Source organism: Myotis davidii, unplaced genomic scaffold (genome assembly GCF_000327345.1).
Source record: "Myotis davidii unplaced genomic scaffold, ASM32734v1 scaffold1, whole genome shotgun sequence".
NCBI classification, from domain to species: domain Eukaryota; kingdom Metazoa; phylum Chordata; class Mammalia; order Chiroptera; family Vespertilionidae; genus Myotis; species Myotis davidii.
The window spans coordinates 6258185-6272515 of record NW_006294681.1 but is presented as its reverse complement, the minus strand read 5'-3'; the positions used below and the strand labels follow the sequence as shown (position 1 = coordinate 6272515).

General features: G+C 39.5%; 1 long non-coding RNA gene across 2 annotated transcripts in view; it reads left to right on the top strand.

The window, feature by feature from the left end:
• Nucleotides 1-686: 686 nt before the first annotated feature.
• Nucleotides 687-14331, top strand: part of LOC107183992 — a 75876-nt gene continuing 62231 nt past the window's right edge. The window contains exons 1-2 of one of the 2 annotated variants that reach the window (XR_001514813.1): nt 687-749; nt 12148-12223. This is a non-coding gene — a long non-coding RNA (uncharacterized LOC107183992). Of the gene's footprint in view, nt 750-6966; nt 7003-12147; nt 12224-14331 lie in introns of those variants that run through there. The other variant, XR_001514812.1, reaches the window with a different exon arrangement.

The following is a 14331-nucleotide window of genomic DNA, read 5'->3' as shown; positions in this document are numbered from 1 at the left end:
AAAGTGTTGGTTTCCTCCTGTGCCCTTTGCATGCTTGTTTTCAGCTCCTGAGACTTAAACTCAATTCTAAACCACTCTGTGTGGCCCCATGAGCTCCTGCAGGCTGACTGCTGAGTATTCAGAGGCTGTAATAATTGATGGGGCTTCTGGTTCTCCTTTAAGATGCACTGCCTTGTCTTCCTGCACAAGCGATCATGTGTCATCTTAGCTACGTATGTCCCAACAGCTGACAAGCAATGATATGCTTAGTGGAACTTTAAACAGAGCATGGAAGCTTCTGGAAACACTGTATATCATTGACATTGGCAGTGCTTAAAATTCCTAATTACTTTAATACTAGTAGAGCTCAGGGTACCCGACCAAGCCTCACGGTACCTGAGTTCCAGTTCTGGCTTGCCTTAGCCAGCTCCGTTCCCATGGGCAACTCAGATTCACTGCACTTTAGATAGTTTTTTGTTTTGTTTTTTCCTAGAAAAGATTCTTAAAAGCCACAAATATAATAGAGTTATTTGAACTGTGTTGATGTTATATTTTTAAGGAGATAAGGATATCAACACAAGTTAAATGCACACAAAAATATTCACAAGGTGCCAAAACAGAGAAGGGAAGACATATTTTAAGTCAATTGGTGCCTACAATGTCCGTCTTCCCTTCAGCGTCCCCAAGGTGCTTGTTCTTTAATTACAGGTGGAGCAGAGTATTCCTCAGGCTGTCGCAGGTTACGGTGAATCCCAAGAGTCTTTACAAAGGTACAGTGTTTGGAATCTAAAATAATTACCGCTAAGCTGCCCAAACCCCTTTGTGATATTTTAAATATGCTTAGGGACATTTAATGAAGCATTACTATTTTAACGTCTTTCATTATTTTAGATTAATTACATATTGTTCTTAAGTAGTAACACATGCAGTAATTTTCAAAGTGGAATATAATTCTCTCTCTAAAGTAATAAAATAAAAACAACACATTTTAATAGAGCTGCATTGCTACAATGTAATCTATAAGTGTCTAAGCATTATTATTACTGAAAATTTTTATAAAGTCCTTCACTTTGAAAAAATAAAAAATGCTAGGTTTACTGTTTTTATGTTGTACTAGAGGCCCGGTGAATGGATTCGTGCACCGGTGGGGGTCACTCGGCCTGGCCTGCATCCTCTCACAATCCGGGACCCCTCAGGGGATGTTGGATTGTCGGTTTTGGACTGATCCTCGCAGGCCAGGCTGAGGGACCCCACCGGTGCACGAATCCGTGCACCAGGCCTCTAGTATGCATATAAGATCTTTGGTTAATTGCTTCCCACGCTCTCCCTCCCGCCTTCCCTCTGAGATTCATCATTCTCTTCCATGTTTCCATGCCTGTGCATTGGGCGTCTACACCCTGGTGGTCAGTGCACATCATAGCTACCAGTCAAATGGTCAAACGGCTAAATGGTTGAATAGTCCATCAGTCGCTTAGACTTTTATATATATAGAATATTTAATTATACTGTATTCCTGTTTCTTAAAGCAAGTGTTAGGGAATGTAGTCCCAAGAGTGCATAGATTTCCAGGGATCAAGTAATTTAGGGGTTTGGGGTTAGACTCATAGTTGGTGATAGATTTTCAAACACGGCAATTCTCAATGGCCTTTCTTATCAGAAAGTATCCATGTTCAATGAAGAAAAGACAACAGACATACATAGAGATCATTTTTAGTAACAAATTAGGAAGGGAGAATCAGAGAGAAAATGGCTGCAGTTTTCAACCTTCTGGTTATACTGTCCAGAATCTTTCACTTGAGTCTGCCCACATTTTAGAGTTCAAGATATAAAAGAAAACATCATTTCCATGTATTTGTTTTTATTTCAGTTTAGAGGTGGCTTAGATCAGTAAGATGTGAGTCCAAATGTGACTGGTTTATCACCTTGACCCATGCCACTACTTCAAGACATTCATTGTGTGTGACTTTAAGATATACTCTTTGCTTCAGTTTGCTGGAATATTATAAAACATGAATAAAAATACTTTTTGAACCTGCTTAATAGTATTTAGAAAAAAAATCCAATTTGTCTAAAATCAAAATCCAACAGTGAATTAAATAATGTTTAAGGGGGAAAATAGAAGACTGAGAAATTGAGTTAATTTTCCAAGTTATTTTTTTGAAATGTTTAATTCTAAAATGCATAGATGTGATATTTGAATCATCTAATTAATTAGAATATTAAAGTCAATATATAATGAAATGACAATTTTAAAAAATCCAACAGTATTGAAGCACACCATGAGTGAGAACATACTTTGTATCCCCCGTAGTGTCTTGATTCTAGCATTCTAGAAGCTCGTTGTGGGAATGAATCCTCACCCACTCTCACATCATGCATGCTAATATGCATCCAAAGGTGAGGAATACAGGGGAAATAGAATCTTATTTTCCCAGCGGATTGCCTTTCCATCACTTCACATATAACAGCCAAGTAAACGCCAGCTGGGACTTTTTATGGCTATGACATGGGGTGTTTTCCCCTCCTCCTCTATAACTCTGTATCTTCAGTACAGAGCTCCTCTGCTTTAGTTCTGGTTTGCATATTGCATATTACTGTGAGAAGGTGTTTCGACAAAGGATGGATTCCGTAGTTGGGAGGACTTTGAGACAGTATTGTACTAATGCAGAAGTCCAAGAACATGGAAGAGGAAAGTGATATGAGGGTGAAGGTCAGCAAATGAGCCTTCTATTGTAATCCAAGTACACTTTCTAAACTGCTTATTCACATCAGAGAATGGAGGTCAGTTTCTGTCTCCTGAGAAGGTGATTTCTTGCCAGTAAGTCTGTATATGTTGGTTACCAAGCAGGGTGGGGTGCTATCCCATGCGAGCAACATGTCCCGCTATGAATCCCGGCTGAACTATTGAGATGAGCATGCTTCCCTGCTTTTAGATCTAGCTTTATACTTCAGGGTCGCTGTGTGACTCTTGGCTTCAATAATACAGTCACGCCCCTAGGGATCACAAACAGTAAAGGCATATCGCAAGCATTTTTCATAAATGTGATAAATTTTGAAACTTTTGCATTTATTTTTGCCAGCAAATGTTTGACTCATCTAGTTCTTGGCATTCACTGTCAGGATTTTGGCAAAGAATGTTATTTTCTATCAAAAGAAGAGATCTTTTCTTTCTCTGATCATGCATAGTTTGTAAATCAAAGACTTGTTTACAACCTAATGTAAAGAATTATTTTCCCTACTCAGATTTCTATCAAATGGGGACAGGGATAGACACTTACTGCCATTTGACTTTATGGTAAATCCCACAGAGTTCTTAGGAAAGCTACATAAACTGCCTTCTTACATATTTTCACTTTTATAACTTGTGTTTCTTTTGTCTGGCTTCTTTCAAATTTGTAATGATGCATATATTTATAATATAATACCATCTTATATTTGAACATAGCTTTTAAGTCAAGCTTTTAGTCTTTTTTTAATATATAATTTTTTGTTTCTTTTTTTGTTGTTGCTAATCCTCACTTGAGGATATTTTTTCCACTGATTTTTAGAAAGAGTAGAAGGGAGGGAGGGGGAGACACAGAGAGAGAAACATCAATGTGAGAAAGACACTGGATTTTATTATGCATTACAAAGTGCTGTGAGCCTAGCAACTACCATGTAACGCAATATGAAGGAGAAAACCCTATTCCACAAAATTATTTTCTCTCTGCATTGCCTAAAGATAGTATAAACAATATTTACAGATGTGAATAATGATTATTTCAAAGATTAGGAGGAAATGGTTATCTTGCTTTAATAAAAGAAGAGGAAAGAGAAAGTCGGGGGGAGGGGTCAACACATCCTTCTGTGAGTGATGGGTCCCACAATGGCGTTGTCAGCGGTGGTCAAGGGGGTCTCTGTCTAGAGACAGTACTCTGTGAACCCAGTTCTTGTCTTGCTTGTAGGAATGAATTCATACAATAGACTACAAATGTCAGCAAAAACAAGGGAGGATTTCTTTGTAGAAAAGAAATACTCTCAGATAGGATCTGAACAGACAACTCAGCTGGCCAAACCGAGTGCCCCGCTTGGGTGGGGTTTGGGACATTTATATCCTAGACTGGAGTGCTCCTCAGTAAGTCTCCCCCTTCCTTATTTCTAAAGAAAAAAAAGTGTCTTTAATTTATAAGGCTCCTTCATCTAAGTATTATGCCATCAGATCACATCCCAAAGGCTCTGAATCTTTCTTGCCTGCATAGAGCCTGATGCCTCCATTGTCTATTTTCAGTTTGTCACGTCTAACACTTACTTCCTCCAAGCCCCAGCTGCCTCTCCAGCCTCTCCCAACTCATATCTTTCTATCTGCCTGCTCGAACAGCACGACTGTGTTGGAACCAGAGGAAAGTCTGCTGTATAGAATATTACAAATCTGACAAATGACCCAGGAATTCCAGTTTCTGCTTCCACATGTACGGAGCTTGGAAGTCACCATTTTCTCATAACAACAAGTAAAAAGTTACTGAACAAACTGCACAATAAATAATATGTCTTAGATCTGTAAGAGAAGTAAGGTCATAGGACAAAGGGCTGCCCCCAAAATTAGAGCCCAACAAGCAAAATCAGAGAATTGCAACTTCCTAGAGCATAAAGTCGGGAGCTGAAATCTTCACGGGAACCCAGGCCAGGGTAGGAAGTGTTAAACTGTAACGGATGAGTTGCTGGAGGCTCAGAGTAGACAAATTTGATGGTTAAAAACTTCAAGGGGACCCAGTCATTAGGAGCCCCACACTTCTGTGAGTTTTACCTTTAGGAGTTCTACCAGGTTCTCACAGTAGAATTGTCGGAGTTGTGGTGGGGGGCTCCCTTCACTGCACTAGGAAGAGGGAAAGGAGCCATTTTTGCAATATGCCGGAGCACTCTGTTCTTCTTAGCAAGGCCAACCCTCGGGAGAAACTCTAACCAGAGCCTACCTGTTGGGTTTTATTGGAACCTCTCTGACCTGACAGAAAGGGAAGTTCCCAGTAGTCAGTGCTGCCATCCTGTCCCATCTACAGGGATGAGAGGACAACTAAGAAACACTTGTGAGGTTCACTCACTTAAAAAATGGGCCAACGACTTTAACAGACACCTCACTAGAGAAGACATACAGATCGCTGATAGATACATGCAAAGATGCTCCGAGTCTTATGTAATCAGGCAAATGCAAATGAAAAGAACAATAAGATACCTCTACCCACCTATTAGAATGAACAAACACTAACAAGACCAGATGCTGGAGGAGATGTGAGCTCCCATTGCTGGTGGGAATGTTAAATGGCGCAGCCACTTTGGAAGGCAGTTGGCAGTTTCTTACAGAACGAAACAGGCTTACCACGCAATCCAGCCATCGCGGCACTGACGGTCAACCAAAGGAGTTGAAAACTGACATCCATACAAAAACCTACACGTGGATGTTTATGGAAGCTTTATTTGTAATTGCCAAAACTTGGAAGCAACCAAGATGTTCTTCAGTAGGTGAATTAATAAACAAACTGGTACATCTAGACAGTGGAATATTGTTCAGCACTAAAAAGAAATGAATTATCAAAACATAAAAAGACAAAGAGGAAACTTCAATGTATATTACTAAGTGAAGCCTTATTATTTTTTTTTAATATAGAATCAACCCCGGGCCCTTTCAGTCCGCAGGCCGACGCTCCATCCCCTGAGTCAAACCGGTTTCGGCAAAGCCTTATTATTAATGGGCAATTCATACTATTAATCTGAAAGGCTATATACTATATGATTCCAACTAAATGACATTTCACAAAAGTCGGTTTCAAGTCTAGGAAGACAGAGAAAAGATCAGTGATTGCCAGGCATTAAGAAAGAGGAAGGGATGAATCGACAGAACACAGGATTTTCAGGGCAATGAAATTACTCTGTTATACTACATTGCTGCTTAGATGTCATTATACATTTGTCTACATCTAAGATTAACCCTAGTTAATACTATGGTTAACCCTATAGTTAACCCTATAGGTAACCCTATAAAACGCCAAGAGTTAACCCTAATGTAAACTATGGACTTTGGGTGATGATATGTCAATGTAAGTTCATCAGTTGTAACACATGTAACCATCTGGTGGGAGATGTCGATACTGGGAGAGACTGTTTATGTGTGAAGGGAGGGAGTATATGGGACATCTCTGTACCTTACTCTCCATTTTCCTATGATATTAAAACTGCTATTAAAAAAGTCTAAAATAATGACCCTAATTTGGTATGTTTACCTTTAAAAGTATTAATTTTAATCACAGTAGCTTTTTGAAGGGAATTTGGAAGGGTTGTGTGAAACAGGGTAAAGAAGCATGGCCTCAGATTTCCCAAGCGGGTGTGACTTGCTATCTTAACCCAGGCAGATAAAAAGTAACCAAAGCAAGAGATGCGAAGGAAAATGTGATCAGAGGAACGTTTGGAATCACTTCCCAGACATTTGGGTATGCGGCAAAGACCAGAATTGTCTAAGAAAATTTATTTTGCAACATTCTGCCAAATCCCAAATGCCAGAGATCTTGGCAGACGCCTTGAAATTTCAGTCTAGCTGCTCGACATCATTTTCCAAAGGCTGGGCTTGGTGATGTTACATGCAACAGTGTTGACAGGAAGCAAAACTGCTCAGATGCCACCCTACTTTAGAAAAATGTCAATAACCAAATATGCTTTGAATTCTATTATGAAAGGATTCTTGTTTATAATGCACCCTCCCAATTGTTTTTGTCATTTTATAGTTTCATGTTGAGGGCATCGTACTATAGTTCAAGTTCCTTTTCTGTAACCTGGCCTATGTTTGAAGAGAGAAATGAAGCTAAACAAGGTACTGCTCAGTATTGCATATCAATTATTACATTTGAATGGATATGTGTAGCATCTAACCAATAGATCAAAGTCTTTAACACTGTGCATTTCGCTCTTCTATATTTCTTTTTTTTTTTTTTTTAATTTAAATCTTTATTGTTCAGATTATTAGGCCTATGTTTGAAGAGAGAAATGAAGCTAAACAAGGTACTCCTCAGTATTGCATATCAATTATTACATTTGAATGGATATGTGTAGCATCTAACCAATAGATCAAAGTCTAACACTGTGCATTTCGCTCTTCTATATTTCTTATGGACAGTGAAATGAAGATAATTTCTCTACTTAGTGTAATAGATCTTCATGTAAATGAAACTCATGATCAGGTTAGGGGTTAAAAATCTAAACAATGTAGCAAATTGCATTTTTTACATTGGAATAATCTTTGGTAATTAATTTATAGTTGGGGTGACTTTGGTTCATGGGGTCATATAGGTTTCAGGTGTACATTTCTATGTAAATAATATATATATTGCATTGTGTGCCCACCACTCAAAGTCAAATCATCTTCTGCCACCACACGTTTAGCCCCTTACCCTTAACTCACCCCCTCCCTTGCATCTGGTAGCCACCATGCTGTTTGTTGTCTGTCTGTATCATACATAGCAGCAACTTGTTTTTGCGGCTACATTACATAATTTCCCCCCATCTTTTCCAAACTCCAGTTCAAAGCCCCTGTAATGAAATGAAATAACAGAGTGCATCACCCATAGTATTATTTATACAAACTTTGTTCATTGATGGGTGTGTGCGAGTAAGATTGCAATATAAAATGGATTCTTATCGTTGTCATAGTAAAAAAAAATGTTTGAAAGCCCTGTTATCATATTTGCCAGAAATACCAGTAAGGCTTTAAGGAAGGATATACACAACCAAAGGTTTGTAACATGATCCAATGGGTTGCGAGAAGAAAATATTAGAACCTCTATTTCTCTTTTTTTTAGTGTAAAAATTAGGAAAGGGATATTTTGTATCTGTGTTTTAGAAAATATACAGGGTTCGAAGAAGTTAGGCATTTTATTATGTACTTTCAATTAAATGAACTTGCACAAAATGGACAGGCCCCTAAAAAAAGATCCTGCCAAGAAACCAAGGACTTCAAAATAGGAAGAGCAGGTACAGTGAGAAATAGCTGCATTGCCAGTCCTCCTACACCTGGTGTTTTTTGACCATGTTATAGTTAAAAACAAATGGAAATTTGCCAAGAAGTCATGCAAAACTAAACACACACACACACACACACACACACACACACACACCCGCACACAGAACCCCCCACAAAGTTATCAAGAAAACTTCTCAGAATATAAATTTGTACTCAGTACCATCCTTAACAATAAAATTTTTCTTGAATCATATATAGTACCTTCAGATATTAGCAAAAAAGTAGCACGTAGCCATGGCATAAAGATGTGCAAGGTATTTAAAAATTAACAAATATTTTATTTTAAAAAGCCTACATGATTTTACCAAGTTTAAATTATTTAACGCATGATTCCTATTTTATAAAACTTCATCAAATGTTATGCTAAAGGTTTAAAGTCTGAGGTTTTTCACTAATAGCAGAAGACAAAAAGCCACACAGTGTTGGAGAACCATTCGCTTTTCCTATTGTAGCAACTAAAAGTGGCCAAGGCAACAAGTGGGCAACATGAAGAAAAACTAAAATGTATTCTTTTGTGAGCAAGTACTCATATTACTGGAATACACATAGAAAATAGTGGTTAAAATGAAAAAAAAACATATTAGAATAAATTACACAGCTTTGAACAAATGCTAACTATATCATTAGATGAAAGTATACAAATGTTTCTAACATGTTACAGCAGTTTTTTTAAAAATATACTTTATTGATTCTTTACAGAGAGGAAGGAAGAGGGATAGAGAGCTAGAAACATCAATGAGAGAGAAACATCGATCAGCTGCCTCCTGCACACCCTCTACTGGGGATGTGCCCGCAACCAAGGTACATGCTCTTGACCGGAATCGAACCCAGAACCCTTCAGTCCACAGGCCGACGCTCTATCCACTGAGCCAAACCGATCAGGGCCACAGTTATTTCTCTTTGAAAAATTAAGTCAACAACTTAAAATACAGTAGACAGTATATCCGTAATGCAATACATAATTCACAATGGGGAAAAAAGTGAAAATATATAGATGTGCTGATATAAAAATAAAATCCAAAATTCTTTAAAAAGCATATATATAGAAAAATTGAGAATTAAATAAAACTTCATATGAAAATACTTGTTAATATTGAGAAGAAAATATAAGAAATATAAAACTGCTAATTACACCAATTTTAATCGTACATTTGGGATCTGGGGAAAGGATGACTGGGACTCTGTGGGCTGAACTTTATTGCAGACTGTCAGGACTATTAATTTCACTCCTACATCCCCACCTTAAAGAGGAACCATGGTGACATGTAAGGTCTCAGTTATAACATCAATTAAGACCCTTTGTCAAGTAGTACTCAAAATACTTGGGTGTTCACCTTTCCTCAGTATATATCACCCAAGTAAATGGCCCTGCGTCTCTTTGGGACAGAATGGGAGAATCATTGGAGTATATACTTCTGTGGTCTTCTGGGGTCCTTCTTCCTAGGAACCTGGACTCTTTTTAATCAATGATTCCAAATCTGAAAGTCTGCTCAGGTCTTAGAAATACACAGGGGATTGTGACGTTTTATCGGGGATAACTGCCCTCAGTCTTCTTACTTTTTTTGACTATAGATGCCAAGTAGCATGCTTGGTGGCTCTCCTATTTTTTGATCAGAGGTGTATCATTCTCCGTGAAGCAGGTCTATAGCTCCTCGTGGGCCAAGCCCCACTGGATGCCCCTCTGACCATCCTAGTAATTGTGGCCTGCTGGCTTCTGGGGGTCCAGTGGTACCCCCAGGCCTTTATAACTTTGGAGACTATAATGGCATAATGAGCCCAATCTAGGACTGCCTCTGTTACGGTCAGCCTGGCTGCAGAGGAGCCACCACTGAGCTACTTAGTAATGTGGGTGCCCCCCTCACCAGCATGGCTTTGGTGAATGATGTATCCTCTGGACCAGGGGTCCTCAAACTTTTTAAACAGGGGGCCAGTTCACTGTCCCTCAGACCGTTGGAGGGCCGGACTATAGTTTAAAAAAAAACTATGAACAAATTCCTATGCACACTGCACATATCTCATTTTGAAGTAAAAAAAACGGGAACAAATACAATATTTGTATTTGCATGTGGCCCGCAGGCCGTAGTTTGAGGACCCCTGCCTGGACTCTCTCATGGAATGTAATCCCCTGGTGGGTCTTCTGGCTGCACAGAAAACATTCATTCCAGCTCACCCACCTCCCTAAGGTTTTCCATTCCTTCCTCCACCACTGACAAGGCACCTCAGGCATTTCTGCTTTGCTTGGCATTGGCTGACATCTTTTCCAGGCTTCTAGGACCACTATAGCAGCTGCCAGGTATTAAGTCTCATTTCCAAAAAAGTGTGTTCACCTTTAAAATATTTGCTAACCCACAAACTCATTCCGTTAATACCAGCAATTTCCTAAGCGAAAACAACTTTGTATTCACCCCCGTAAAATAGTAGGTTGTTAGAAACAACAGGGGAAAAACCCAAAGCCACAACAGTAATTTCAAAGGCATCATTTGTAACGTTCCCTCAAATTACCTTGTCAAGCTCTTAGACTGATCTGCCTTTGACATAACAGAAGTTAAATACTTAGTACGGTTTGAAACGGAAACAAAACCATTAATTCCTTGCCTCTTTGTATTTTGTAAATGTGTACAGCACGCATGTCAAATTCAAAGGCCAACACTGGCCAAATAAACGAGGCATGCGGCCGGTGGGCTGGGAGTTTGACATGCTTGGTTCCACTGCAAAATACAAGTCAAACGCTTGCAATAAAAGATTGTGTTTGTCTCATGCAGAGCAGCAAGTTAAAAGTGAACAGTCAGGAAGCTGGGTCTGGCTACTTGCATTATATCATTTGAGCAACCAAGGATGCTCTTCCCAAAGGGGCTGCAGAGCCAGGACTACTTGCCTCCTCTAGAGACGGGCAGGATCACTGCAAGTGTCAAAAGATCCGTTTCCCAGCTTCGCCTCTTAGTATCTGTGTGAGCTTGGGCAAGTCATTTACCCGCATTGAACTTCACGTTCTTTACCTGTGGCGGAGTGGTAAAAATAGCTGCCTTTTGGCGTGTGTATGATCACGTTAGGGGAAGGGTAAATAATTCAGTATGACTAGATCATGGAGTGTGTTCAGGGGCCTGGAAAGCAAGGGAGCTGGAACAGAGGGCAGAGTTCGGCAGATGAAAGGCACAGAAGGGACCTAGGACTGTATTCTGCGGGATTTGAATTAGTCAGAAGTGTGTGCTGAACTGTATATTTTTGTTTCAGACCTAAATCTTAATTAAGTTTTTGATGTCTTCATGTCCCCAAGCACACAGCATCTTCGGGTGTCTTTTAGGAAAGTCACAGCTTTTACTTAATTAGGACTGTTTCGATTAGAGTATGTCACCTCTTATGAAGAAGGCAACAAACAGTTGATAAAATTCCAACTATCACCCCCCCCAAAAAAAAAACACCCATGAGGAAGCAAAAACTTAAACAAATATAGTCAAAAATAAAAATAGTAACACTGGGATCAATAATACATAAAATACATGTGATCAAATTCATCACCTGCATCAACAGAAGTCCAAAATTTACATTTTGCAATCTAGACCTGCCCTGTGCAGTATCATAGCTACTAGTGACAAACTCTTGAAACATGGCTAGTGCAAATCGAGAGGTGCTCTACTTGTAACACATACCACAGATTTCAAGCACTTAGTACAAAGAAGTAATATTATTATATTGATTACAAGCTGAATGATATTTTAGAGTAGTGTTGTATAAAACGTATTGTTAGAATTAATCCCACTTTTTTCTTTTATTTTTTTGTTACTCCTCACCCAAGGATATTTTTCCCATTGATTTTTAGAGAGTGGAAGGTAGGAAAGGAGGGAGGGGAAGAGAGAGAGAGAGAGAGCGAGAGAGAGAAACATTGATGTGAGAGAGAGACATGGATTGGATGCCTCCCGCATGCCCCTGACCAGGGCAGGGGATTGAACCTGCAACTCTAACTACAGTGCACCACCAGCCAGGGCTCTTTTACCTTTTTAATGGGGCTACTAGAAAATTAAAACTGCATATGTAGCACACCTTCCATTTTGATAGAAAAGCATTGTTAAGTATTCTATAGCAGTATTAGAAGCAGAAGCAGCATCTCAGTACCATTATTCTCTTTTCAGGTAATTTCTGAAGAATGATTATAGATGCGTGAAAACAGAGGTTATGCTCATCTTTATAATTCCTGGAGCAAGCACAGTATGTATCAAAGGTCATGAGTGTAACTGTTTTTTTTCAGTTGGGAAATCACAATGATGGTCCTACCAAAACCTGAGCCTTGAGCTGACCTTTGTTGTGTGCTGTGATCAGACTTTGTGCTCTGGGTTGGTCCTCAAAGCCGCTCTTCAGAGAGCACAGGTGTATGAGAGAGCAGTGTGAGCAGCTGGGAGTAAAGGAGCCGCCATAAACAAAGTGGGCCCGCACAGCAGCGGCGCCACAGATGGAGAAAGCTGAGACTGCTGTCAAGTAAAAATTCAAATCATTTGCATTCTCTGGTGTTTGTGCTTCACTTTTCCTTATCTATTTTGGAGGACAGAAAATATACAAGGGCCAAGCCCAGGTTCCCTATGGGCAGGAATTTGACAGGTCTTTTTCAGAGAGAAAGGGAGCGAGGGAGAGGGAAACACCAATAATGTGAGAGAATCATTGATCAGCTGTCCCCCACACGTACCCCCCGCCAGGAAAGGAGAGAGAGAGATAGAAACATCAATGATGAGAGAGAATCACCGATCGATTGGCTGCCTCCTGCATGCGCCTCACTGGGATTGAGCCCACAACCTGGGCATGTGCCCTTGATCGGAATTGAACCCGGGGCCCTTCAGTCACAGGTCAACACTCCAGCCAAGGCCAGATCCTTTTCAATGATAAAAGTTTTAGCGTGATTTGGCTTGCTCTTTTACAATTGTGTTAATGACATGCGCTACCATGCAAGGTTCTTATTTTTTTTAAATATTTTAATTGCTAAGTTACAGCATTAAAGGTTTTATATGTGTTGGAAAATATACCTCTTGTGGTTTTTTATTAGATTATCTGTAAATTGCAGAATTGTTTGTAATTGGAGGAGAACAGCAGGTGGTTGCCTATGGAAATCAAACTTCAAAGTCACCCCATATCAACCCATTTTTTCACCATTGTGAGCATGCAGGAGATCATTACTATTGTTCCAAATTTGCTGTTATGTGTTCGGAACATATAATCCCCAAAAGGTAATAAACTGAGTTTCTGGAAATGCTTTTTGACAAAAGTATCTGTCACTTTGGTTGACCTGCTAAAAATGAAAAGAATAGTTTAAGTATCTGAGATGCTGAAGATAATCCTCTGATCACATCAAAATCTCTGTGCAAATCCCTCAGCTGTAAGCAGATTAGATCCTGATTCATTTGTCCTGGCAATAAAGAAAAAAACAAGGGGAAAACTCTCCTTAAAGGTTTACTAGCCCACACCTAAGAATATCTTGTTGTTTTTCTTTGTAAGAACAGAAAGAAAATCTCTTTATCTTTTGTTAAGTGTTGAAGCTGGTAGGATCATGAAACAAACAGCAAACATTAATCGGCAGCCCCGCCTGCCAATTTCACCGTCATCTTCCTGTGATAGATGTAAGTGGTGGGCCAGTTGGTAAATTAATTTGAAAGTGATTTTAAAGAATGCACTCACTGGCTGGTGGATCTCCATAGCAGGCAGACACTCAGGGTTAGAACTTTGTAATTAGCTGCTGGCACAGGACCCTCAGTGATGATTCAGAGCTACATTAAGAGAGAGCTACTGGAGTAATAATAATAATTCAACCCTGAAGGTTCACACAGCTGGCGTGTCAATTTGGCATTGCTGGTCTCCTGAGCTATTAAGTACGTTGGAATTTCTCATGACAAACACAGAGAGAGGGCCTCCCTGCACAGCTCATTCAGGTCTGAAGAGTTTACTGATAATCACACTCCGGGTTCTGTGCCTGCCCCACAGGAGCTACAGCTAATTATCAGGAAAGCCCTTTGCAGCGAATATGCTCAGAGTCAGAATTTCAAAGTACAGGCTTCAACGTGATGGAATGTCAGGAATATTCAATATCAGCCTAATAATACCAGGCATCAACTAATGTAGATGTACGCATATATATTTAGGTATATGATCATTCCCTCACACCAACAAAAGATTTCTTTTCAGTTTTGTGTTGTTTTTTTGTCTCCTCAACTAATTTACACAAGGGGCTCTTGTCTTCACAGTGGCATTATTGAGATTATAATTTCCAAAAAAAGTCACCATTTTTAGCAGTTGTGTTTTGTGAATATGCCCTTGCTGATTTGATCTTCCTC